Source organism: Heptranchias perlo, chromosome 21 (genome assembly GCF_035084215.1).
Source record: "Heptranchias perlo isolate sHepPer1 chromosome 21, sHepPer1.hap1, whole genome shotgun sequence".
NCBI classification, from domain to species: domain Eukaryota; kingdom Metazoa; phylum Chordata; class Chondrichthyes; order Hexanchiformes; family Hexanchidae; genus Heptranchias; species Heptranchias perlo.
This window is the reverse complement of record NC_090345.1, coordinates 41,768,787-41,795,368: the sequence shown is the minus strand read 5'-3', so window position 1 is coordinate 41,795,368 and position 26,582 is coordinate 41,768,787. Positions and strand designations below refer to the sequence as shown.

Here is a 26,582-nt window from a genome sequence, read left to right as displayed (position 1 = left end):
TAAGTACGTTAATTGGCCCTCTAAATATCAGCCCACTGGCTTTAATTGAGGGCAGGACGTCCGGGTGTCTGTTGTCCGCGCGCGTCCAAACGTGCCTGGGTGAAACCTATCCGTTCTTGGGGGTTAAAATTACCCCTATGTTTTTCAACTCCTCATAAGCCTTTACAAAATGTACAGTATTTTTTTTGCTTTGCTGCAATGTGCAGTATCTGTGAGCATGGTAATTTGCAGCATGTTTTTTTTTAAATCATCATTTCCCTGCTACATGTACTGGGACTTCAGAATTGGGGCAATTCACAGTTAAGAAACCTCTTGCAGCCCCAAAACAGTCTCGTCAATTGTGATTCTACTGTTCAAGCATTTGTTTTATTGCAATGGACAAAAATGTAATATACAAAGAATTCATGACCTGACTATCCTTGAGACAAACCAGCTAAGGCAGTTCAGTAATAGTAAATTTATCGATTTTTGAAAGCGCAACACATCATAGCTACTGATGTTTTATTAGTTAAAGTGTTTGCATTTCTGTAAGCCTTGAAATGAGGATCATTTTCAACAGAATGCTTTGGTTCGTTTTTTTCCGTGTGTGTAAAGAGCTGTGCGATCAATGACATATTTTATTGTTACAACTGCCACAATCTCTGACAGGTAATTAAATATCAGGCAAACTATTGGGCTCTGGATTCATATATCCCATAATTCTTCATTATCTTACTCATGCAGACATTCAACTCTAAAGGATATGAAAGTTTTTTTTATAGTGTGCTGAAGCTGAAGGCCCCACAGCTGTGAAATGAAACGAGTGAGCATCCAAGCAAAGAAAAAAAAAGCATTTCTGAATCAGCTTGTGGTGAAAGTTTTCAATTTTAACACTGTAATTGGGATTTTGATGGTGGAGGGGTTTGTAAATGCGTTGGCCTTTTCCAATCTAGTTAACTGTTGGATCTTAACAATAATTAAGCATTTTAATTAAGATTATTTTAACACTCCCAGAGAATTTCTGCAATATTTGGAGCAATGCAGTGTTTTAATATATCAACTTTTATTTATTCTTCTGGACAAATATATTAATATCTAACATGCATTGATTTAATCACTTTACAAACAAATTGCCTTTTTAAGTCATGAAAATTATACATTATGTATCAGACCTTAAATGGATTAATATCTTTTAAAGAAAAATTTGATTTCAGTGTGAAGTTTACTTTATTGTTTTTATCAGGCAGGGGAAAAGATTTATTGATTTTTGAAAAGTTATGTTCTTGAGGCATATTTCAGAATGAAGCAACTTCCATTAATGGTAATAGAGATTCTGCAACAACAAACCAGATTGGAGCTACTTAAAAGTACTGAAATTAAGCTACGACATATGCCAATGCTTTGTGGAATGCACCATACCTAAAATATAACTGAATGTGACATTTACCAGAATACTGTCGATTTTTCAAACATGAACTAATAGGCAAGATTTTACTGTCAGGAATTAAACATATGTAGTCCTACCATCATTTTCCTGACAGTTTTTTTTTGAATTAAAGAGCACCTGTCAATATCACCAAATGTTCCATTAAAAAAAAGTTGCAAAGATCGTCATTAACTTTAACATCCTTTTGTTTATTTCTTCAGTATAAAAGCCGATTGCTTGGGCTGCTGATAGCATTACTGGCTCAGAATTACTGAGCCCAACAACACAAGGGAGCAGAATTAACAACAGTAGAGATACAATCATTCATTTTGTAGTGCTTCAGTTATGTTTATTAATTTGGCTCCCTCATGCTGTCAGGCTCAGTAATTCTTCCAAATCAGTAAACCCCACAATATCATTAGCATTAGCACTTGCTTTTAAATAAGTATATTTAAAACAAAAATCATTGAAGACTGAAGTGAATGAAAGGGTATCATATTTGTTTTCATTAACTATTTTTGGTGACCTTTTCTATTGATTAAGGCATGAGACAATAGCACCGGAAAATGGAACACATTCCTATTTTTGGTATTTAAGGGTATATTTTACAAATGTACATTCATGGGCAGAGCCTTGTCTGCCAGAAGCACACACTGAGAAATTGTGGCTGTGCCCTCCACAATTTATAATCCATTAATGTTCTCTATTTGCTCTCCAAGTACTCTGTGGGGAATTAATTGTGGTAAATTAGACTCAATGTCCACCTCCCCTACCACCAATGTACTGTAGCTGCAGTATGTGTCATCTTTAGGATGCACTGCAGCAATTCAGCAAGCTTACTTTGACAGTACCTCACAACCCCGTAACCTATACCACCGAAAAGCACAGGAGTGGCAAGATCATGGGAACACCATCACCTCCGCTCTCCCCTCCAAGTTACACACCGTCCTGACTTGGACATATACATCACTGTTCCTTCATCATCGCTGGGTCAATATCCTGTAATTCCTTACTTAGCACTTTCATGGGAGCACCATCACCAGACAAGGACTGCAGTGGTTCAAGAAGGAGGCCTATCATCACCTTTTTGGGGCAACCAGCGATTGGCAGTAGCTGCAGCCTTGCCAGCATTGCCCACATCCCAAAAACAAATTAAAAATAATTAAACCACATCACATACCAGCATGCACGCCTTTCCTCTCCTCTGTACCTTGATATATCTTAAGTCTGAGAAACATGAATTCCATGTTTCATTTTGTTTGAAGTACTGTATTAAAGAGCTGTTGTTTATAATAAAATCTTTCTGTTTTGGTTTTGGTTCTTTTTTTCTTTTTTAAATATGCTTGAGGGATCTATCTCCTCTGACACCTAGACACCCTTTACTGATCTTCCTTGCTATTACTTTCCCATGAATTCTGTAATCCTCTTGCCTGTTCCCTATCCCTAAGTGCATGACTTTACAGTTATCTACATTAAACTGCATCTGTCAATTGTCTGCCCATCTCCCAAACAGTCCCCTGTAGCATCTTTCACTACATTAAGCACCCTTGCTATTTTGGTGTCATCCACAAACTGAGATGAATCTACCAATGTCCTCTTCCAGATCATTCATGAGGATGTTGAAGAGTATCATGCGGGACTCCTCTCACCACACTTCTCCATCCAGAATACCTCCCATTTACATAGATTCCATTTCCTATCGCTCACCCACGATTCGATCCGTTCCAGAATGCTGCCGCCGAAACAACGGCTGCTAATTTTCTGAACTAGTTTTCCCAGAGGTACCCTCTCAAAGCTTTACTGACGTCCAAATGTACAGCCTCATTTCCAGGCCCCCCTGTAACACATTGATACATGCTTCAGGACCTTACTGCATCCCAGAAATTCCTGACTCGTTTTACTACTAGCACTACCCAAACTCCATTCAGTTTAGTTAAAATCTCACATAATTAAAACAATACTTTTGCCGGAGACTTTTAATACTTCCCTGTGCTGATCGATGAAGGCTGTTAAAGTCTGGTGGCTATAGTAAATTCCTACCGATATGGTGGGCAGGAAACAAGCGCACATTTCCGGCCAGAAGTGTGCCACCTGCCATATTGGGTAAGGACAAAAAATAAGCGTCCTTTACCCGCACCTGAAACAGGAGCTAGACCCTTTGAATATGCAAATAAGGGGCTTAACGCTTGTTTGAGTCCCCCCCTCTCCAAGATTGGTTTGCCCTGAGGCTGCTGGCGCTGGCTTAGGGAGTTCGGGGCTAGGCCCAACCAAAAAGATAGTAACTTACCTGAATGTGGAGCCGGGAGGAGAAACCACATTAAATGAACCGATCGCAGCCGCTCCCCCTCCCCCCCCCCCCATCGCTGCCACTCCCCCGCCCCCTATCACCAGCTCTTCCCCCCCCCCCCCCCCCCGGCCCATCGCCGGCACTCCTAAGCCCCTTCACTGCCACTCCCACCCCCTATCACTGCCACTCCCACCCACACCCCCCGCCCCAATGGCCGTCACTCCCCCCACGTGATAGCTGGCCCCGCGATTCCCAGAACCAACCCCGAACCCGATCCCAGGGCTGACCCCCCCCCCCCCCAATCCCACCTACACGAGGGCCACTGCAACACCAGCAGCGGCCCAATCTTGCAGTCCTCTTCACCGGCGGGCCTCATCATTCAGGCACAAGGAACGTACCCTACACCTGCTGCGCACCCAAGAGGAAGTGGAAAGCAGCGGCCTGACTTTCTTACTCCACCCGTCCTAATATTTAAACTTGTATCCGATGGTATCTGGGCCCCGACATTGGTGGGGAGGGAGCGGGGATGGGGGGTTTCTAGCGGCCAGGAAAGCCGGAAATGCGGGAAACCAAATTTAACGGCGAGACCTCATTTAAATTTTTTGTCTCCGTTTCCCGGCCAGCAGCCAACCAGATTGAGAGGTTGGCTGGCTGATGTGCAGGAAGGCCTGTAGCACAAGGCCGCAGCTGGGGAGCGGAGAGGAGGGAGGAAGAGATGTGAGGCCTTGGGGAGACCGGAGGTCGGGGTGGGGGGGGGAATCGTGGGGAGGGAAGCAGGTTTGCTTGGGGGGCTGGGAGGAAGCACTCCTGCTCTTCCTGGCCCACAAGCAGTGCAGTAAAGGCACTGGATCCGTCAGCTCTTGCCTCCCTCCAGCTGTCGGGTTTCCCGAGCCCTGGGAAACCCGGTCCGCAGGCGTTAAACCTTAAACTCTGCTAAAATTTGAGGCACGCAGCCTCATTAAAATATTTAAATGACAGACCGCCTCTGAAGAGCAGGTTACTCGCCCTCCACTCCAACCTGCCCTATTTAAACCTGATGTGGGCGCGTTGGAGGCACGCTGGGGTCGGGTTTCTGAATTTGAAATTTTTACCCCGCTGCCCCTCTCCCACCCGTCCTGGGGTTTTAAAATTACCCATTTGAACTCTGCCGTTGTGAACAACCCGAATGTTGAGAGTTACGTACCATATTATCCTTTCATCTTCGTACCCAAAAGCTCCACCATAAGTTCCCCATAAATATTAAAGTTAATTAAAATTCTTTGTGACTTTTTTTAAAGAGAAATTGATGGTGACAGTATCTTTTAAATTATTTTTGCACTTAAAGACGTTTAGCTTTTACAAAGTCAACTATTAACGGATTTGCAGGTAAATTGTTCCATACATATATGAAAGAAACAAAGAACTTGCATTTATGTAGCACCTTTCACATCCCCAAGACATTTCAAAGTGCTTCATGGCCACTGAATTACTTTTGAAGTGTAATGACTGTTTTGTAGGTAAACGTGGTTACCAATTTCTACACAGCAAGGGCCCTCAAACAGCAATGAGATCAGTGACCAATTAATGTGCTTTGGTGGCTTTGGTTGAGGGATGAATGTTGGTCAGAACACTCGGAGAACTCCTTGCTTTTTCTCAAATAATTCCAGTGGCTCATTTATGCTCTCTGGAGCATAATAGACAGGACCTCCTTTTAACATCTTATCTGAAAGATGGCGTCTCCAACAATGCAGCACTCCCTCAGTATATGTGGCAAAATACTGGCCGTAATGGTTTAGCGTTAGTCATTCATACACTTTCAAAAATTAATTTTAATTCCAAGGACTGCTTAAACATTCACACATTTTTACATTCATTAGCATGACATAATATGATAAATTCATGATGAATAGAGCAGAACATCCTCATTTTGAATGAATGCATGAAATTTTGTGTGAAAAACAAAAATGTTGGTTATATTAAATAGGAATTTTAGTTGTATAATATGATTATTTTTTGAATTATAGATTGATAAAAAATAATGGATTTATTTATATTGTCCTTCTGGATTCAAAAAAACAAAGTGCAAAAACATGTTAGAGGTGAAAAATTAATATGCTGGAAAGCCTTAAGGCATGTACTGATCCTGCAGAGAAAATTACACTTGACAGAGACCAGGCTTGTCTTACTCTCATACCTGTCAAATGTAGTCATTTCATCATTGTTTTGTTATTTTGTTCGATTCATTATTCACTTTCTTTTATCACAGGCTTTTTTTTATGTGGGTGTTCCACTTACTGATTTCTAGCTCATTATTAATGCATTAAGCACAGCAGTAATCAATAGAAGTATAGTGCAGCAACAGTTGGCTTTTGTTAATCACCATTATTTCACATCTACAGTTCAAATGGGATTATTTAGCATGGAAACTGTTGATTTTCAACACCAATTTTTGATCTGATTGAATTTAACAAGCCTGGCCAGAACACTCTCTCAGATGGGTGCAAGATTATTTTTAGCAATAACTGGGGGAAGGGGGCTATCGGTTGTCTATTTCTCGCCTGAAAAACGGGCGACTGGCAGAGGACAAACTGGTGAGCACATTGGGCACCCACATGCCTGCCTGATTTGTCTCCACCTATCTTCAAATAGTTTTGAAAAATAGATTTTCTCACAGGCTGAGAGAGAAGCTTTCCATTTTTTAACTAGCTTAAATGTTACTGATGCGTCCTGGAAAAATGAGCACACTGCATGTGCTCAGACTGTAAAACCTGCCTTCAATTAACAATCACCACTCACAACAAAAATATCGGGGGTGTTGTAACAGACTCGGAGATGACACCAATTGGTAATCAATGTCTCATTTATTAATCATAGAGTCATAGAAAGTTACAGCACAAAAGGCGGCCATTCGGCCCATTGTGCCTGTGTCGGCCGAAAAAGAGCTATCCAGCTTAACCCCACTTTCTAGCACTTGGTCCGTAGCCCTGTAGGTTACGGCACTTCAAGTGCACATCCAAGTACTTTTTAAATGAGTTGAGGGTTTCTGCCTCTACCACCCTCTCAGGCAGTGAGTTCCAGAACCCCACCACCCTCTGGGTGAAAACATTTCTCTTCAGCTCCCCTCTGATCCTTCTATCAATTACTTTATATCTATGTCCCCTAGTTATTGACCCCTCTGCTAAGGGAAATAGGTCCTCCCTATCCACTCTGTCTAGGCCCCTCATAATTTTATCCACCTCAATTAAATCTCCCCTCAGCCTCCTCTGTTCCAATGAAAACAACTCCAGCCTATCCAATCATTCCTCACAGCTAAAATTCACATCCTCACCTATCCGATCATTCCTCATAGCAAAAATTAACCAGTCCCGGCAACATCCTCGTAAATCTCCACTGTGCCATCTCTAGTGCAATCATATCTTTCCTGTAATGTGGTGACCAGAACTGTATGCAGTACTCAAGCTGTGACCTAACCAGTGTTTTATACAGTTCTAGCATAACCACCTTTTTCTTGTATTCTATGCAACAGCTAATAAAGGAATGTAGCCCGTATGCCTTTTTAACCACCTTATCTACCTGTCCTGCTACCTTCATAGTCAAATCAAACATGTAAAGGTATCAAATATTTGGACAACAAAGATCAATCAACATTATCCCATTTGATCTCTGGGCAGAGGCCCTAATTAAGTTGGTGATGTGGTCGTTTCAAGTTTTCCCACAGTGAGGTAGCCTTCTGATAGTCAGGTGTTCTTCTAATTGCGGTCTCCTCTTCAGACAGCTAAGTGTTCTTTCGACAGCTGGTGGTCTTCGCTGATTCCTCTGCCCTGGGGGTTTTTATGCCCCCCCAAGCAGGAAACTCACACCATATATGGCACAACACTCATCAGACCCCTATAGATTAACAAAGTTGTTTTTCAAAGAATTCAAGATGGTCAGCTTGTTTTAACGTTAATCATTTAACCACAAGACCCTTTTCAAGGTAGCATTGTCTTGCTACCTAGCCATGGACCTGGTCTCATTGCTATCTTTGGATTATTGTTCCACTTTTTTGGGTCATTGCTCCTCTTTTATCACATAGTTGCCTTGTCTAGCAATGAGGGTGACATGGGTCAGTCACTAGTCAAAAGTTAACAGTTTACAATTCAGCAAAATAAGCCGCACACTCAGCAAAATACGCAGCACAGCCTGCAGAGCATGATGGTTAGTAGCTTTAAGAAAAAGATGTCAATTTTTCCCTATTTCCAGTATTCTTACAGATTCGACCCCTCACTTATTTAATCAATCTAGTCCAATGGAGGAATGGTTTGGAATGACGCTCATTCTGTTTTAACTTGGAGACCCACCAGCGGACCCAGCAGGTAGACACTATGAGGGATATGGTAACCAGGACTTGTATGATCAGGAACTTCTTATGTTGCCCTGCCTCCATCTAATGTTCCTGATAGCACGTTTAAGTACACTTAATGCTTTTGTGGCTAAAATTTAGAACCACTCGTAAGCTTTCTGTCTGGAGGGTAATGTTTACTTGCATTTTGTATCATTGTGGCCATAACAGGCACCAATATCTTACCCCCAATTGAGTAATTCTGGATTGGTGTAAAGCAAAATGTTAACCGCCAAACTGGACACATGGTGTTGCCTTATGTGTAGTGATTCTTGTTAGTTGTAACACAATACCTTCCTCTCTCTGAATAAACAACATTGGTCCTTTTCAAATTCAATAGTACAATTAGGGGATTCCACATCCAGAGTGAATCCACAAGCTGACAGTGCACTTTGTAAAACGTCATATCTGCCCAACCAGGATCCACTTTTCCTGGAACAGCATGAGGTGTTCGGTGCAATCCAGAACACTTCTTTTCCCCTTTATTGATATCTTCGATCTTCAGACGATTTACAATTCCTCATGTCTATCACCCTCCAACAAGCCCATCAATTCCCATTTTAAAAACTTTCATCAGTTCTACATCAGCAGATAGCAATGGCATTGCCACTACCACAGGAATCAGTCGTGAAATGTCACTCTGCTTGCAAGGCTTCCTGGCATAATACACCAATCCTAGTCTTTGCACTGTGCACCAATCCATATTCCCATCTGATTTCCAGATTTTCATTTGTTTGTTCAATATAAAATTTGGGATCCAATTGTTTTCTGCAGCATTTAACCCCCTTTTGAATCTGATCATTGTAAAACCTTCCATACATAATTGCCTTTCAGATCAGTTGTTCCTCAGTCTTTGTTACTCTGAATAATTGCCAATATCCCTAACCTGTCTCTCAGGCCAGTCATTCTATTAAAACCAGGGACACTCCTTGTGCTGATATAACATCCCCTGTCTGCCTATTCATTCCTTTAAGTAATCCCTGTATTTGCTTGTGCATTGTTTTATCATGTTCCCATTATCTCTATGTGAGTTCACCTAAATCTCTTCCTGATTGCGCTTAGAAAAACTGTGTACGATTTCTCTTAGCGTGATAAAAATCTACATACATTTAATTACATAAATCAGAAGACAAAAGATACAGAAAGAAAAATTTAACAGAGCAGGAATAACCTCCAACTGCAAGTTATAACAAGGTCATTGTGTTTGCGTCACCACTAGTTCATTCACGCATCTTTTCCTCCGCCTCCTATTTTAAAGTTTTAGTCTCAATTTCAGATCAGGTCTACACCGTCTGCACTCAGGCATGTGTTCAGGGAAACATCCACATCAGCCTAGGTATCGGTTCCCCTGCTTAACACAACAATCCTAATTGGGCACCTTCTATGATGCAGTTTTCCTGTGATACACCATTAACTTAAGTGAGTTTACCCTTTGCTTATACACTTCTCTCTCTAAACATCCCACAGAATGTGGTTCTGCCAATTCGGTAAATACTTGAGTCATAACATCCACGATAGGTAAGGATAGGGTAAAAATCGAGGTTTATTCTTAGCCCTAACTTGGCCCATTGGCTGAATAGGAGCGTACCCCAGATTGCGGATTGTTGATTCAGGTGGACCTTCAACCCTCACATTTGTTTCACCATTTCTCTTCGAATACCAACAGACAAGGTCGTAGGACTTTAACTCACATCAAAAATCCTAGTGTTTGATCAATATACAAAAGCACATATCATTGCAGTAATCATGGAGGACTTTAATCTCCATATAGACTGGGCAAATCAAATTGGCAAAGGTAGTTTGGAGGACGAGTTCATGGAATGTATTCGAGACGGTTTCCTAGAGCAATACTTCATGGAAGCAATCAGGGAACAGGCTATTTTAGATCTTGTATTGCGTAATTGGACAGGGTTAATTAGTAATCTCATAGTAAAGGATTCTCTGGGAATGAGTGATCATAATATGATAGAATTTTACATTGAGTTTGAGAGTGACGTACTTAAGTCCGAAACTAGTCTTAAACTTAAATAAAGCCAATCTGGAGTATTGTGAGCAATTTTGGTCTCCTTATCTGAGGAAGGATATCCTTGCCTTGGCGGGAGTGCAATGAAGGTTTACCAGACTGATTCCTGGGATGGCAGGACTGACGTATGAGGAGAGATTGGATCGACTAGGCCTATATTCACTAGAGTTTAGAAGAATGAGAGGTGATCTCATCGAAACATATAAAATTCTAACAGGACTAGACAGACTAGATGCAGGGAGGATGTTCCTGATGGCTGGGGAGTCCAGAACCAGGGGTCACAGTCTCAGGATACGGGGTATGCCATGTAGAACCGAGATGAGGAGAAATTTCTTCACTCAGAGGGTGGTGAACCTGTGGAATTCTCTACCACAGAAGGCAGTGGAGGCCAAGTCATTAGATGTATTCAAGAAGGAGATAGATATATTTCTTAATGCTAAAGGGATCAAGGGATATGGGGAAAAAGCGGGAACAGGGTACTGAGTTAGATGATCAGCCATGATCATTTTGAATGGCGGAGCAGGCCCGAAGGGCCGAATGGCCTACTCTTGCTCCTATTTTCTATGTTTCTGTGTATGAGGGGTGAGTTGGCTAAGGTAGATTGGGAAATTAGATTAAATGGTTGAAAAGCAATGGCAAATGTTCAAAGAAACATTTCAACATTCTCAACAAATATACTTTCCATTGAGAAATAAAAACTCCATGAAAAAAGTGATGCACCCGTGGCTAACTAAAGAAGTTAAGGATGGTATTAGATTACAATAATGTTGCCAAGAAGAGTAGTAAGCCTGAGGATTGGGAGAGTTTTAGAAACCAGCATAGGACGACCAAAAAATTGAAAAAAAGGTAGAAAATTGAATGTGAAAGTGAACGAGCAAGAAACATAAAAATGGATTGTAAGAGCTTCTACAAGTATTTAAAAAGGAAGAGAGGAGCAAAAGTAAAAATTGGACCTTAGAGGCTGAGACAGGAGAAATTAAAATGGGGAATAAAGAAATGGCAGATGTGTTAAACAAATATTTTGTATCTGTCTTCACAGTAACAGTCACAAAAAGCATACCAGAAATAGTGGGGAACCAAGGGGCTAATAAAAGTGAGGAACTTAAAGTAATTATTATCAGTAGAGAAAAAGTACTTGAGAAACTAATGGGGCTAAAAGCCGATCAATCCCCTCGACCTGATGGCCTACATCCTAGGGTTCTAAAAGAGGTGGCAGCAGAGATAGTCGATGCATTAGTTGTGATCTTCCAAAATTCCCTAGATTCTAGAATGGTCCCAGCGGATTGGAAGGTAGCAAATATAACCCCACTATTCAAGAAAGGAGGGAGAGAGAAAACAAGGAACTACAAGCCACTTAGCCTGACATCAGTCGTCGGAAAAATGCTGGAATTCATCATTAAGGAAGTGGTAACAGGGCACTTAGAAAATCATAATATAATTAGGCAGAGTCAACATGGTTTTTTGAAAGGGAAATCGTGTTTGACAAATTTATTAGAGTTTTTCGAGGATATAACTGGCAGCGTATATAAAGGGGAAGCAGTGGATGTAGTATATTTGGATTTTCAAAAGGCATTCGATAAGATGCCACATAAAAGGTTGTTATGCAAGATAAGGGCTCATGGGGTTATGGGTAACATATTAGCACGGATAGAGGATTGGTTAACAGACAGAAAACAGAGAGTAGGGATAAACGGGTCATTCTCAGGTTGGCAGGCTGTAACTAGTGGGGTACCGCAAGGATCAGTGCTTGGGCCTCAGCTATTTACAATCTATATTAATGACTTAGATGAAGGGACCAAGTGTAGTGATCCAAGTTTGCTGACGATACAAAGCTAGGTGGGAAAGTAAGCTGTGAGGAAGACACAAAGAGCCTGCAAAGGGATATAGACAGGCTAAGTGAGTGGGCAAGAAGATGGCGGATGTGGGGAAATGTGTGGTTATTCACTTTGTTAGGAAGAATAGAAAAACAGAATATTTTTCAAATGGTGAGAAACCATTAAATGTTGGTGTCCAGAGAGACTTGGGTGTCCTGGTACAAGAAACACAAAAAGTTAGCATGCAGGTACAGCAAGCAATTAGGAAGGCAAATGGCATGCTGGCGTTTATTGCAAGGGGGTTGGAGTACAAGAGTAAGGAAGTCTTACTACAATTGTACAGGACTTTGGTGAGACCTCACCCGGAGTAGTGCATACAGTTTTGGGCTCCTTATTATGGAAGGATATAGATGTCTTAGAGACGGTGCAGCGATGGTTCACCAGATTAATTCCTGGGATGAGAGGGTTGGCCTATGAGGAGAGGTTGAGTAGTATGGGCCTATACTGTCTGGAGTTTAGAAGAATGAGAGGTGATCTTATTGAAACATATAAGATTCTGAGGGGGCTTGACAGGGTAGAGGCTGAGAGGTTGTTTCCTCTGGCTGGAGAGTCTAGAACTAGAGGGCATTGTCGCAGGATAAGGGGGTCGGCCATTTAAGACTGAGATGAGGAGGCATTTCTTCACTCAGAGGGTTGTGAATCTTTGGAATTCTTCATCCCAGAGGGCTGTGGATGCTGAGTCGTTGAGTATATTCAAGGCTGAAATAGATAGATTTTTGGACTTTAAGGGAATCAAGAGATATGGGGATCGGGCAGGAACGTGGAGTTGAGGTTGAAGATCAGCCCAAATCTGATTGAATGGCGGAGTACACTCAACGGGCCATGTGGCCTACTCTTGCTCCTATTTCTTATGTTCTTATATATTCCTTATGCTGTACAAATGGTTGCCCTTCCCATTCCATATGCTCACTCATTTCCCTTTTATGTCATCTCATTTATTTTATCCGATGTCTGAGTGAAAAACTAGCTGATGGTGTGCATGTTATAGACGGCATATTGTTCTTGCTGCGCTAGCTGATTGATTAGGATTGGTGCATCGATCAGTTTGGCCTGCGCGTGTTCATAATGTCACGCATGCTTCTTTATAGTCTGAACATCTACGCAATTCCAAATTGACATTCCTGTTCCAAATATCCCTGTTATCACACCTACCCACCCCACAGCATCCAACTGTAATTTTCTTGTCCTGAAGTCTAGTTTCTACTCCTGTTGTGTTATCTATCACTCTCTACCTCTCATTTTCATTTTATCTGCATGTCTCTTGTGAGCATTTACCACAGTACTGTTAATTGGACGTTATTCACTTATGGCACATTTTACAGTTTCTAAGTCCCTGTCATATTATACTCCCCAATAATAAATGTAATTAATATCACATTGTCCATTTTGCTTCATCTGTGGAGAAAGCACAAAGAATTATTTCTTCCGCCTCCAGTTTCTTTGGAGACTTGGAGTAGAGCACGTTACACAACCTTGACCTGATGTCTCAACTATCTGTGGTCTTCGACACTCTGTACTTTGCTACCGACTAACTTCCCCATTGGACGACTGTAGAACCAAAGGGTCAAAGTCGTCCCAAATGTGGAACTAACTCTGTGTGAGGCAACTTCTTTGCTGTACTGATTGAAAAGAAGGCAGAGCCAGCTTCATCACAGCAGCTCCACACTCAAGCAGATATCAACTCAATTTAAAGTAACTTTGTCGAATTGAAAAGAAAACAATCGATTTTGACCTTAAATCTCACAGACATAAAATAGGACATAGTCCCATATCTGTGTAATAATTCTCCAAACTCTTTTAACGACTTCTTGTACATTTAACAGTGGTACAATGCTTAGAAAACATTACGATTTGAAATGCTTATATTGAACGACCAGGACAATAGAGGGTGAACGCTGCTTCATTTTTGTGAAAAATTAGGAATTGGAGCCAGCTGCAGCCTGCGTGTTGCAGAGTTCAACACACTTAAAGAGACAGTACACTAAAAACTAAAGAAAAATCCAATAGCTTGTAACAGTCGGATAGACGGAATCTTCCCTTTTCCCTTTTTTCTCATCTTCATTTTCAATCTCTGATGTTTCCTACTCTCAACCCAATTTTGTTATGATTTAAAATCTCATGTGGGAAAAGACCATTTATCAGGCTTGTGTGGGTTCTCCTGTTTAAAAGTTTCTCCTTCTCCTCCGTTGCTGGAAGGATGGGGTATAGTGAATGGAAAGGGGGTACTGGGGAACCAGCGGAGAGTTCTAGTCTCTTTCTCGGATCACTTTCTAGAACCTCTACGACTGCCCCTCTCCCTTCTGGTCTTTTACTCTGTAACATGCTTTGGGTTTGCTTAAATGATTCTTTGACTTCTGCGATTTCCATTTCGCAGCCCTCATCTAAGCCTTCACAATCTACTTTATTCTCATCATTGGCTCCTTGTGTCATTGTGTTGTCTAGGGAGCGATAGTTCGCAGCCTCCTCTGCCAACCCTTCCCCACCTACCTCATCTCCATCACCACCCGCTTGGGTCACTGTACATATAATATCTCTCTTAATTCTCAACTGTTCTTGGTACCGTTGTGTCTGTTTCTGTTGTTGGGTAGTCAAGAGGGTTATTAATTTATCTAATTTTTGTTCCATCCCTCCTGGTTTTTGGAGAGTCGTGGTCCGATTTCCCTCATTGTTTCTCTGCTGGGTGGTGCTACATCTGGCAGTCTACGGTGTAATGACCTATTCTTCCATTCTTTGACATCGGAAACACATGTTGTTACGGCCTTCTGTTCCTCCCATGACTCCTCACATTACAGCAGCCACCGCAACCCCTTGTCAACTCAATCTGCCCCGTAACTCCTGAATCATTAACTTACACCGGGTTTACCGAATTTATGGGTCGACATATAATCTCCCTTAAGGCCCCTCTACAGTCGGCGAGTTCCGACTCTAGTCTCCCATTTTTCTCTAAGCCTATCTCTCTCTTGTAATATTTTCTGACTCTGTAGTCCCTGTGCTGTCGCAGTTTTAGCCACCAACTGCGAACTCTCCAGCATCGTCATGACATCAGTCAGACGTTCTTTCAACTTCTCGTTTTCATCTGACTGTCTCTTAATTTCTCAGTCTTTTACATCTGACTGTTTCTTAATTTCCCTGTCTTTTTCATCTGACTGTCTATTGGTTTCCTCCAACTGATTCCTATTTTCCTCTTTTAATTGTTTAATGCGTTCCTCACTCTTAAGTGCACGTAAGTTGGCCGCCCACATAAGGGTCCTTTTGCCAACTCTCACCTTCATCTTTTTATTTTGAACTTGATCCTCGACCTACTCCATGGCCGTCTGATAAGCCTCATCCTTCTCCACTATTTTGGAGATCGATTCTAAAGGTTCCTCGCATCCCTTTAGTTTCTTTTTCAGTTTCTTTTCTAACAATTCGTGGACACTTGCCATAATCACTTATACTAAACAAAACCTCACTTCTGGAATTTGAGCAATTCATGTCTTTTCTGATCAAATTAAGTCTGTTGATTTTTAAATATTTTTTCCTTTAAGTGTTTGATTTTATGTTAACATGAAACATTGATTATTCATCTCCTGGCTGGCTCGCCAATTTGTAACAGATTCGGAAGTGACACCAATTGATAATCAATGTCCCATTTATTAATAGTCAAATCAAACATGTAAAGGTATCAAATATTTGGACAACAAAGATCAAACAATGTAACCCCGTTTGATCTCTGGGCAGAGGTTGTAATTAACTTGGCGATGTGGTCATTTTAAAGTTTTACCACAGTGAGGTAGTCTTCTGATAGTCAGTTGTTCTTCAGACTGTGGTGTCATTTTCAGACAGCTGATGGTCTTCACTGATTCTTCCGCTCTGAGCTCAAAAGACGTTGGGTTTTTATGCCCTTCTGGCAGGCTGCTCACACCATATATGGCACAACACTTATAAGACCCTTACAGATTAACAAAGTTGTTTTTCAAAGAATTCAAGATGATCAGTTTGTTTTAACATTAATCATTTAACCACAAAACCCCTTTCAAGGTAACATTGTCTTGCTATCTCATCATGGTCCTGGTCTTATTGCTATCTTTGAATTATTGTTCCACTTTTTTGGGTCATTGTTTCTCTTTTATCACATAGCTGTCATGTCTAGCAAGGAGGATGACAAGGGTCAGTCACTAGTCAAAAGTTAACAGTTTACAATTCAACAAAATAAGCCGCATACTCAACAAAATAGGCAGCACAGTCTGCAGAGCATGATGGTTAGTAGCTTTAAGAAAAAAATGTCAATTTTTCCCTGTTTCCAATATTCTTACGGCAGTTTTAACCTAACCTGCCGGGCAACAAACCCACAGGATCGGGTGGAATGCCAGCTTTACACTCCGCCCAATATTATTCTCCATTGACTTCAAAATCGGGTGGGGTATAAAACCAGTATTGCACCTGATCTCGTCAGTTTGCCGGCTAGGTTAAAATTGCCCCCATATCAAGTCCAAACTCAAGTTTTTGGGAGAGCCGGATGCCTTCAAGTAAAAACTTTAATGAAGGGCATTAAAGGATACAAAAACAACTCGACTGATAAATTTAATCATGTTACAGTATTGTGAAATATGTAATATTTTGAATTTTTTATTTTGTTTAAAACCTTACTTTGGAAATTAGAGGCCCAATTATAACCACCCCGACAAGAATGGGGAGTGCGAGGGGATGAAATATCAGCAGTGTGGCACACACCTTGTCCATGCCACAATCATGCCGCATGCCATTTTAAAAGGTGTGTTTTGGGGCAGCTTGTGAGCCACTGGCTCCAGGCAGGCAAGGGCCTCACTGAAATGACACCATTTTGACTGGTTTTCAGCCCGGTTGGTGCCAAATGCCGGCCTCACGAGGGAAACGCGACACCAAAAAGCAGTACACTCGGAAGAAGACTGAGAAGGTAAGTTTATTATCTTTTTCAGGTTTCGTTGTAGGCCGGGAGGAGCAGGAGTGCTTCTCCAGGCCCTACAAGGAAACCTTGGGCCTCCCGGGCTTCCCCTCCGCTTACCCAATTGCGATCACCTCTCCCACCCCCCCCCACCCCCCCCCAACCCACCCCCAATCCACTTACCATAGTGCCGGGGACTGCTCCCAGCAATGACCTCCTGCTGCACTCACTTTTCTCCCACCCACTGGCCTCACGCCATAGATGCCGGGTTCGGGCTGGAATGGAGCGTGGTGTATTTAAATGAAACCTGGGTGTTAAAATGGCCCGGGTCTCACGCCTACAAGTTGATGCTTGCTCGGCCAGCCCCTCGCCCGCTGCTCACCCTCAGTTAAAATCGGGACTTCGAAATTTTAGTTACTGAGAAAAAATGGTGGCAATATTTTTTCAAAAAGTAATTTGAGTCATTCAGTTGGTTCATCAACAGACTGTGACAGGCAATTGTTTACATGGGGAAATGCCATTTTAAATTGTTAATATGGCCTCTTCAATTGTAAAATGTTGACATAAAAGTACTATCAAAAATTGTGATAAACGGGTCAATAGTTTGGTGGACAGGAAATGCAGACGGTTGTAAGTTTTTTAATAATATATAGATATACATTGAAATGAGAAAGGCCTTGGCGGTTCAGAGACCAAGGCCTTGGACTCAGATTAGTTTACACTGGCAGCTTTATTTCTTTACCTTTAGTAAAGTATGTTTTGATTATGCGTGTGTGCCTTAGATTGCTATCAGATAACAAAAATACGGAGGGGACTTTTAATCGGGAGAGGAGGGCAGCTAAAATGGAGGGGAGACCTTATCCACAGGCTTCCCGCCTCGATCTGACCAACTGCAATTTTAAACAGCGGGCGGCAAGGACACTACCCGCCCAAAGCCGATGGGGTCCTTCTTTAAATATACAGATCGAGCTCCGATAATGTCACCGTGAATCGACTGCAATATTAACTTGCCGGCAGCATGTTTAAGGGTCAGAAGAGGTCCAGGTAAATTTTAAGTTTAAATTTCTGTAAGGTTTCCTTATCGGACACGAGGAGCAGGCCCCGCAAGGAGTCCTTGGGCCTCCCCTGCCCCGGACCCGCCCCCCCCCACCACCGACTGCGATCACTTCTAGACAAAAGAAAGACGCTTTTATACAGCGCCATTCACAACCTCAGGACATCCCAAAGTGCTTTACAGGCAATTAAGTACTTTTTGAAGTGTAGTCACTGTTGTAATGTAGGAAATATGGTAGCAAGTTTTTGCACAGCCAGGTCCCACAAACAGCAATGTGATACTGACCAAATAATCTGTTTTTTAGTGATCTTGTTTTCAAATCTCTCAACGGCCTCACCCCTCCCTATCTCTGTAACCTCCTCCAGCCCTACAACCCTCCGAGATCTCTGCACCCTTCCAATTCTTGCCTCTTGCGCATCCCCGATTTTAATTGCTCCACCATTGGTGGCCGTGCCTTCAGCTGCCTAGGCCCTAAGCTCTGGAATTCCCTCCCTAAACCTCTCCTCCTCTCTATCTCTCTCCTTTAAGACACTTCTTAAAACCTACCTCTTTGACCAAGCTTTTGGTCAAATGTCCTAGAATCTCCTTATGTGGCTGTGTCAAATTTTGTTTAATAATTGCTCCTTGGGCCGTTTTACTACATTAAAGGCCCAATATAAATGCAAGTTGTTGTTGTTCGAGGGATAAATATTGGCCAGGAAACTGGGGACACCTCCCCTGCTCTCTTTTGAAATCGTGTCATGGGATCTTTTACATCCATCTAAGAGAGTAGACAAGGCCTTGGTTTAACATCTTATCTGATAGACGGCACCTCCGACAGTGCAGCACTCCCTCAGTACTGCAATGAGGCACCAGACTGGATTAAGTGCTGTCGTCTCTGGAGTGGGATTTGAACCCACAGCTTTCTGACTCAGAGGCGAGATGCTACAACTGAGCCACGTCGGACCTCCACACCCACACCCACCCCCACCCACCCCCCCCCCCATTTTTACAACCTACTTTAGTGCCGGGGACAGTTCCACTGGGTCCGTGATGGCGCCTCCAGCTTCCCAAAATTCCGCTCCTGCTCACCAGCTGGGTATTAATTCCTGCCGGGACCTTCCATATAAAAATGAGTCGTGGGAGTTAAAATCTCTCCGGGCCTCCCGCAGCTATCTTAGTAGAGGCTTTAATTTATTTAAAATAAAAAGCATTAATGCTGGCAACAATAATTTCTGAGCTTCAGTAACTAATATTTGTAGAGTAGTTTGTGTTTCCTTTTTTAAATTTCTCCACCATTTTTTTTCTCCCCTGTGCTCTTGATTTTTTGCTGGTGAATGGTTCAGGCACAATGGTTGCCCTACTGTACCTCACCCAGTTGGCCGTCATTGACCTGTGAGCTGTGTCAGTGAATGTCGCCAGCCTATTTGGCTGTGCTTGTCTTGTCCTCACCAGATGTACACACATATTAACCTGGATATCTACTGGGTGCTGAACCCCTGTTTCTGAACAGCCAGGAGTGCCAGTGGAGAGGTTCTAAACAGGGTGGCAAGCACTGAGATTGGTACTCCTTTTATCCACCTCAACCCTGCCAGGATTTGAACCCAGGATCTTATGGACACTCCGACACTCAGCATTTAAGACCCAAACAAGGCCTGTTAGCCTAACTTTCACACCAGGCAAAATCATGGAAACCATTCTAAGGGCTAGGCTTTTGGAGTACCAGTAGAGATATAACTTTATAAGAAATAGTCAACATGTTTTTTGATGGGAAAGATTATGCCTGTCAAGTCCCTATGACTTCTTTGAGGGGATTTCCGATAAATACTCTATGATATAGTTTACTTGGATTCTCAGAAGGCTTTTGCTAAGGTTTTGAATGATAAGCTTCTAAATATGTCAAAAGCCTTGGGAATGCAAGATAGAATGAGAGAATGGACACGAAGTTGGTTAAAGGATAAGAAAGCGAGAATGCTAGTTAGAGGTGCTTTGTCGGACTGGGGAGAGGCATTGAGTGATGTTCAGTGCTTGGACCTCTGTTGTTTCTCATTTATATACATACATAAATGACCTGGATTTTGACACCAACTGCAAGTCTAATTTGCAGATGACATGAAGGCAGGCAGTGTAATAAAATAGAGGATGCAGCTAAGAATTTAAGGAAGGATTTCGATCATTCATGCAAATGGACAGACAGATGGGAGACACAATTTAACTCTGACAAATGCAGAGTCTTACACATTAGATGAAATAATAACCCATAAATACAAATTGAATGGAATAAAATGAGGACAAGGTGACTCAGAAAAGTCTTGTCACAATAAATGTCAAGACAACGTGCTGAAGCATTTAATAAAAAACTAACAAAATTCTGGGATATTTAGTCAGAACAATGAAATACAATTTTACAGAGGTTATGCTAAGGCTGCACAACATACTGGTCATACAACAGTCATGGGTAAGTTTTATGAATGCTTGCTCCTCCTGTTGCTGGGAGCGCTTATCAGGAAATCATGTTTCCCATGTGGAGAGAAAATTGTGAGAAGCGCTCCCATGATTTCCTGACATGTTCTCCAGGTGGATGAGCCTCCCGCTGGGAGTGCGCATTGCATGAGATTTGAGTACAGTTCTGGTTTGCATGCTACAAAAGAGATACGCGAGCATTGCAAAGAGTGCAGAAAGAGGAACAAGAATGATTCCATATAACAGGGAATGACCTTTCAGGAATGGTAAAGAAAGCTTAGTCTGTGAGGAAAAGATGGGAGAGGGAACTTTGTTGAATATATAAAATATTAAATGATCAGATCCTGAATGTTACTTTTAATAAGGCAGGCGATATTAGAATCAGAGGTTATAAATATATGCAAAGTAAATTCAATAAAAGACCAAAGGAACATCTTCGCGCAAAGGGTAATAAATGGCAAAAATAATCCGCCAGGCAGATTAGTGGAGGTGCTGATTTTAGGGATATTGAAAACACAATTGGATGGCAGGCTGGTAGAGTCAGAATACTGTAGTCTTGGGCTTCAGTGGACTGAATGGCCTTTTCTTCTCCTTGACTTTTCTTATGTTTGATCAACTGACTTGCAAAATATGAAGCTATGTTTAGTTTGTAAAACTGGGACAGAAGGAAAGGGTTACAGATATGAAATGACGAAATCTTTCTGATTGACTGGCAAATTTCCCGGAAATCAGGAGCTTATCTCCTTTAGGCAGCGCTTTAAAAGTTGAAAAGCATAACCTGGGAAGAAGCTTGGGTTGTTGCAATTGGCCTCATTAACCCTGAGCTAGAAAATGATAAAAAAAAGCTGGTGTTGTCAGTCCTGATTGTTACTCCGTTAACTCCTGTTGGAAAGTGTATGTCCATGGATGTCAGGTGAGGATAGAACTGGGCTCAATTGTGATGTCCTTTATGGTAGAATATTCTGGTGGTACTGCCTATTTTCCTGTGTGTGGAGAATGGCCGATGGGGTGAGGTACTCGAGGAGATCGAGTGTTGCACAAATCTGTTCCTTTAGGAGAGCAAAATACATGAGGGAATAGGATGAAAATAAATAAATGAAATTTTAAAATTCCAGGCACAAGTTAGGAGGCTGTAATTGCCCTATTGAGTTCTGGTGTGTGTTGTAATAGGCACATTAGCACTTATCTCACTGGTATTCTTATGTTTGAAATACGATTTTGCCATTTGAAAGGTTCTTACAGACTTAAGAGTTACTTCATGTACCATGGTGCCATCTTATACTGCACAGTCTATCTGAAGAACCTTTGCATGTTATAAGTGGTTTAGCCAAATCCTTATCCTGAGATAGCAGTGCAAAATGTTTGAGGTTGGTAAACACGGGTGTACGTGATGATGCCAATGTCTCTAATCTTGTATGCCCTACTCAACTTAAGCAAGAAACCATTTTTGAAGTAAGTTTCAAATGTTTTTTAAAAAAATCTTTCAAACTTAGAACTGCTGCAGTTTAATTTTTTTCCCCATCAGCCAGGATGCTGTTCCAGACATCAAGCCCATGTGAGAAAGTCCCCAAGAAGTTGATAATACTGCTTTAATAATTTTTTATGTTTTGTTGATACTACAATATTAAGGTGCTGAGGAATTGTTACTTTATCCGGGCGTTTAATGAGAACATTTACTCTTTAGTAAGTATTTGGCATCATCCAGTGATCAAGCTACGAAATGCAACTTGAGAACACTGGTCTAAAACTCGGACAGCTAGACATTGACCATCATTATCAGAAACCTAGCAGCGTTAGTGATTGAGCATTGAGCTCCCAACACAAAGGCCAGGATTTGATTTTGGCTGTCTTTACTAGAGAGTTTTCCCAGTTCTGGGGTGGAGGGGTGGGGGTGGTAAGATTTCCTCTGTTTGCTGCTTGTGAACATGCTCTTTATAAAAGCATTCACAATTTTACTTCAAATAGTGCACCCCCACTCTGAGTCAGCAAAGTATAGCTCTAGTCAGCCTATATTAGGTAGAATTACCGTTTCGTAATCGCCCATTTTACGCTACCACCAAAGACTAATTTCACTCCTTACATTTTATATTGTATATTATAATCATTGGCTAGAAATTGGGCCGTCTAAGTCCCCAAATGGCGGGCAGGATCGTGCCGCACTAATGGCTGGATGTGTGCCACCCGCCATATTGGGTAAGGACAAACAAGAGGTGTCCTTCACCCACGCCTGTTCGCATAGCAAATAAAGGGCCTAACGCCTGCTTGAGGCCCCCACTGCAACATTGGTTTGCCCTGAGGCAGCTGGCACCAAGGCCATTACACTCAGGGAAACCAAACCTACAGATCGCCTGCAATAAAATTGGTAACTTACCTACCTCTGAATGTGGAGCTGGGAAGAGCAGGAGTGCACCACCCGACTCCACATTAACCCACCCTCCCGATCGCCAATGCTCTTGGCTCCCCCAATCCCAAGATCCCCCACATCCAGGTTCGCTGGCCCCAACAGCCAGTAACACCCCACTGGCTCCAAGACCCCCGACCCAGGCCCCGATCCTGTGGGCTGATGCTACCCTCCCCCCATCCCCCCCCCCCACCCCGGCCACTGATCACTACCCTCCGAGATCCGCCGAGACCCGCGAGAGATGCGTCGCAGAGGGCACTACCGTCGCCACAGGGTCTACAGACTGAGGCTCAGCTTCCTGGACCTCTCTGAGCAGCAGTGCACACGGAGGCTCAGAGTCACTCGACATGTAGTCGTGGACATCTGCAGCCTCCTTCATGCCGAGCTGTTCCCAGCTGGCCCGAGCACCATCTTCTTACCTGTCGCTGTCAAAGTCACCACTGCCCTCAACATCTTCTCCTCCGCATCCTTTGCCACCGGGGACATCGCCGACGTCTCTCAGTCGTCTGCACAAAAGAGCCCTGCAAATACACCTACACCCACTCTACAGTGACACAATGGGTGGCATCAAGTGTACGTGTTCATGGTGAACCCCATGAAAGGGACCTATTCCACAAGCCAGTCAAGAATGAGCAAGATGTGGCAGTATTGTGATAATAATTATATTTATTGTGCATGTGAAAGAAAACAAATATAAATAAAAAAACATGACAAATCGCCAGACACCCTTGTGCATTCCCTTTGTGCTCACAAAACTTCGCCTTGCGTTTCCGGGAACCCCTACATGGTGCTACCCCTGTGGCTTCAGCAGAGGTAGTGGCAGGTTGCTCTTGTCCATGCCCTGACCGATGAGATGCTTTGGGCCGACGTCCTCTGGGTTTGGGTGCCCGTGAGGGCCCCTCCAAAGACTGCTCCACCTGCACCTGTGCAGGGGAAGACTCGGCCACCTGGAGAGTGGGCAGCATTGCGGGTATTGGTTGAGAGGTGGGCAACGGGTGAGACGTGGGAGCGCTTTGAGTGGCGTCCCCACTTCCATGTCCCCTTTCACCATCATCCCTCTCGTGGCCTAGGCCCACATCACTCCTTCCACCCTGCTGGACGGCAGTTTGGAGGATTTGTGTGAGGCCTTGGAAGGCCACTTATAAAGTATCTGTCAGCCTGTTCAAGGCGGCAGAATGTTGCTCACCCTGAATCTGAACGGCCATTGTCAGGGCCTGAATGGACTCGTTGTTGAATCGAGCTTGAAGCTCGATGTAGGCTAGCCTTTCCTCCATCGCAGACATTCCCGCACCTACCCGCGACACTATCTCAGAGATGCCTTCACGTCCCTGCGACACTATCTCGGAGATACCCTCCTGTACCTGTACCACCATTCCCCTCATGCAGGAGTTGGACTCCTCCATCCTCTGCGCGATTGTGGAGGGTGCGCGTGGCACCTGTTCCAGTACTTCGGCAATGTGCTGCTGCCCCTCGATGACTCCTTTTCATGGCTGGCCCCCAGGGTTCAGCATCTGGGTCCAGCTGAGCAGAGCCTGGAGAAGAGTGTTCCCACCGACGCGGACTCTCCACGGCTGCCCCTGCCACCGGGGTCTGCTCGTGCTCACATGTGCGTGGTGACTCACCATGTGCAAGCCCAACTATGTGAGGACGGGGACCCACCGAGGTGTGTGTATCTGCGCAGGTGGATGCATGGCTCAGATGTGACGATGGACCCTCAGAGGCCAGCAGGTCCTCTGAGGAATCGCCCTCCACGGTCAAGGCGCTCGCAGATGGCCCTGCAAGGGAACAGAGAGCAATATTAGGCATGTGGACAGATGTTGAGGTGCTGCAGATGCCAAGTGATGCTAAGATCATTTGCTGTCATGAGTGCTGAGTGTTAGCTTTCTGTCATCGGCCGCTTGTGCAATCCCAGCCTTGGCATCCACCACGGAAAGGCACTCCAGCGTGCGGCTGATGTCCAATGCCTGCTGCTCTGCGTCTGTTAGTGCCACCTGGTGTGGCGGGCCCCCTCCGGTCCGTGCCCTCTCTCGGGCATTCTGGCATCTCTTCTCCTATCAAGACAAAACACAGAGGCATGATTGATTGATGGTTGCATGGTGAGCCACTGCATGCATTGGTGTGGGTGGGGTTGAGCGTGAGGGAGATGCTTGGGAGGGTGCGTGTGCAACATAGCCATGAGATTGTATGAGGATTGGGTTGCGTGGTAGTGTTTGAATGGGAACTGGGGCAGTGAGTACATGCAGGCAAGGTGAGGATGATAGCTGAGTGGATGCGAGGAGTGATGCGAGAGCGTTGTGGTGGCAGTGCAGAAGGAGTTGTTTGGTGGTGGAGGTGATGTGGAAGATGGAGTGTGGGAGAATGCGTAAGTATACTCACTTTGCCTGACCTGGTTAGGTCATTAAATCTCTTCCTGCACTGGACCCAGGTTCGTGGCACATTGCCGCAGCTGGTGACCTCCTCGGCCACCTCCAGCCAGGCCTTCTTCGTGGTGGAGGGAGGGCACTTCCTCCCATCTGACGGGAAAAGGATTTCCCTCCTCCTCCTCACCCCATCCAGCAGCAGCTGGAGTGAGGAGTCCGAAAATCTTGGGGCAGCCTTCCCTCTGGCCTGCTCCATGGTTCAGCATTGGTTGTTTGCTAGAGGAGGCGCATTGGTGGACTACCCCTTTAAATAGGGCTCCTCCAGCTGACAGATCTTGCTGCGAATGTGCAGTCCGCCCACCGCGCAGCTTTCCAGCGGGAAACCCGGAAGCACAGATAAATGGCTCCAATCAGCCTGCGATTGCGTGCGGAGCACACTGATTTCACCGGGCGCGTTACCCACGCGCCCAGTCGACCCCCCGCTGAGAACCCGGCGCCCTGCTAATATCGAGCCCATCGTGTACATGTAATAAACATGAAAAGTGTAACAGAATCATTACAATTGATAAGGGAGCTTTAAAATAGTTTTATCTCAATCAGCTGCCTAAATTGTAAGCAAAATAATTTGTTATAAATTGCTTTTGTAAGTACCCAATTTGATTTTATAAATTAATAGGTTGCACTGCCTTTTGAGCTGGAAAATTGCACACTATATTGCTAAACAATTTTCTTTCTGTTTCACCTGCATTACTACTACTCTTTCATATATTTCAATCCGCGCCTTTTAATATAATAGGTACCACGGTCTTCTCCACTGCTTGCCTTTTTGAAACAGCATTGCTTTATCCAAGGGTTGCCTGTTCTATTCTGTAAACAGTACAACTCTCCAGATCCTTATGACCTGGATCTTCCTCTGCTTCAAATAGTTATCAAGTTTTCCCTGAAAAGATACAGTGGTCTCTGCCTCAACCACTCCCTCTGGCAAAACATTCCAAGATCCAACAACTGTCCAAATTTCTTGTAACATCTCTCCTCACTCTTTTAATGATAATTTTAAATTGATGATCCCTTGTCACTAACTGCCCAATTAATGGAAATATTCTTTCCCTATTACCCTATCAAAACCCTTCAAAATTAAAAAATACTCTAATTACATCTCTTCTGGTGGTTTTCTGGGTGTCAAGATAGATACATGTTGCTGCTTACAGATGACAGGATGGCTAACTTCCTACAAGGATCCAAAACCTGCTACCCCACAGGAAAGGTGCTTGTTATTGTTGGAACACACCTGGCAGCCATCAACTCCTGCAAAGGATTGTACCTTTCCTGAAGTTACAGGGCAGCAGAACCACTGAAAAGGTCAAGTCATTGTTGCCCACAGCTGTGACAGTATTGGAGCACAACTGAAGAACGTGGCTGCCCATCAGTAAAACCTCACCCACAGCAGCCACATCCTTGGACTCCTTTTCATCC

General features: G+C 43.5%; 1 long non-coding RNA gene across 1 annotated transcript in view; it reads left to right on the top strand.

The window, feature by feature from the left end:
* The window catches only part of LOC137340343 (uncharacterized), a 347,443-nt gene that overhangs the window by 286,240 nt on the left and 34,621 nt on the right, over positions 1 to 26,582 (top strand). The gene's annotated exons all lie outside the window — the stretch shown is intronic.